This window comes from Silene latifolia, chromosome 9, assembly GCF_048544455.1.
Source record: "Silene latifolia isolate original U9 population chromosome 9, ASM4854445v1, whole genome shotgun sequence".
Classification (NCBI taxonomy): Eukaryota; Viridiplantae; Streptophyta; class Magnoliopsida; order Caryophyllales; family Caryophyllaceae; genus Silene; species Silene latifolia.
This window is the reverse complement of record NC_133534.1, coordinates 46,033,213-46,035,399: the sequence shown is the minus strand read 5'-3', so window position 1 is coordinate 46,035,399 and position 2,187 is coordinate 46,033,213.

Below are 2,187 nucleotides of genomic sequence, written 5' to 3'. Positions count from 1 at the left end.
CATATCTCATAACCATCGTGTAAGCTCACTAATTACGCCAAAAACTTTACTAATTCCACAAAAGATTAATACACACGGCCCAAATACCACAATCACATCCCCTTAAGACTTAACCAGAGGTAGCTCCGGCACAATTAACATACACATCACACATAGACACACGGACTCCACATTCCCGTACCATGTGACTGGCTTAAGTATCATGGGGCCAAGACTTTGAAATGAGGGCGCCTACTCACCCAAAATCTAGCATCAGCGGGGCTCCCATTATACATACACCAGGTTCATTTTATTAGACCCACTACGTTCATTAGGTTCATTTGTTACAGGTTCCAAAATCGTCGCTCTGATACCACTTTGTAACACCCCCATATTCAGAGGAGCCTTAACTAGGCCTTCCTTAGCATATAAGGGCGTTACCATCTCGGTTACCCGAGGAAGTAATAATCAAATGTCGATAAAAGAACTATTATGTTACTTTACAAGTGATTTAAAACCAACTGATGATATAAAGATACAACTCAAAGACTACCAGCTATAACTATCAAAACTCGTGAAGACTCATCCCTGCCCGAACTCCAACTATCAACCATATCAACACCTGCTAAGACAGACTGCTCACCATAAGGGATCACGGCAGACACATAAACAAACAAGATAACCACACAAGATCAGTACTGAGATAAGATACAACAATATCAATAACAACTATCAATACAACTCAACATAAACAGCCACACATACAATCGCACCCACTCCAAACAATCTCCGTCACCGACTGTCCACTGGACCAGCCCTGCTCATCATACCGAGCGATAACCCTATCCCATTAATGTGCACATCCCCTCCCGTGGCGGGTTCCACGGAGGGCGAAACTAGGGCGTGAAGCCACTCCCGCAAGTGACTCCACTCAGCCGAGAACGCATCTCGAGAACCAGAGACAAATCAGTCATAATCACAATCAGAACCATCACACTACGAATGCGATAAAGTACAACAACCACAACACAACCACAACAACCACAACCTACCTTTAAGCAACTGCAACCAATCCATGCCAACACATGCCATACTCAGCAACCAAGCAAAGCCTATAAGCACAACACGATCACCTTTTACTACCAAGCAAACCCTAACTGCAAAGATGAGGATAATGATGATAATGATGATGATGATTATGACATACCTATAAGGAGAAACCCGGCAAAAGACCGCTACCTGACTCAAGCTGCGCTCTCCTAAGGCACAAGGACTTTCAAAGGGCTTCCATGGAGGTTTTGTGGTGAAGGGAAGGGAAAGAGGCGACTGATGGATAGGAAGAATGAGGCGAAAATGAATTGCGGATTTAACAAAACGCGATTAAAACCCTCGCTGAAAACTCGATACTCGATCGAGTACCCAACATACTCGATCGAGTGACCCCCTACTCGATCGAGTAACCTAGCTACTCGATCGAGTAGCCTCTACTCTATCGAGTACCTCTCCTAACACGTAACTCAAGATAGTTTTGGCACGCATTTCTAAGACTATCCCCGCACCCAAGGTCAGTCAACGCTGGTCAAAGGGCCTCTAAAAGGGAGGGTATTACAATGAGCTCTAGAGATGCACCATTTTGGAAAGAAGCAATTCAAGACGAATTTGACGTTAATTTCCAATGGTACTAGGGTTTTGTCTGATTTACCACATGGATCAAAACCCATCAAATGTAAATGGGTATTTAAGAAGAAATACAATACCGATGACACCGTACAAACCTTTAAGGCAAGACTCGTCGCGAAAGGTTTCACACAAAAGCAGGGGATAGATTATTTTGATACTTATGCTCCTGTTGCAAGAATCTCCTCTATAAGAACATTAATATCTCTAGCATCCATATATAATTTACATGTTCACCAAATGGACGTGAAAACGACATTCTTAAATGGTAATCTAAATGAAGAAATATATATGGAGCAGCCGGAAGGATTTGTGTTAGAAGGAAATTCACACAAAGTGTGTAAATTGATGAAATCCCTTTATGGGTTGAAACAAGCTTCAAAGCAATGACACGAAAAGTTTGACAAAGCTATATTAACTAATGGATTTAAACATAATAATGCCGATAAATGTATTTATTCAAAGAGTACTAAAGAATATACAGTAATCATTAGTCTCTATGTCGATGATTTATTAATATTTAGTACTAAT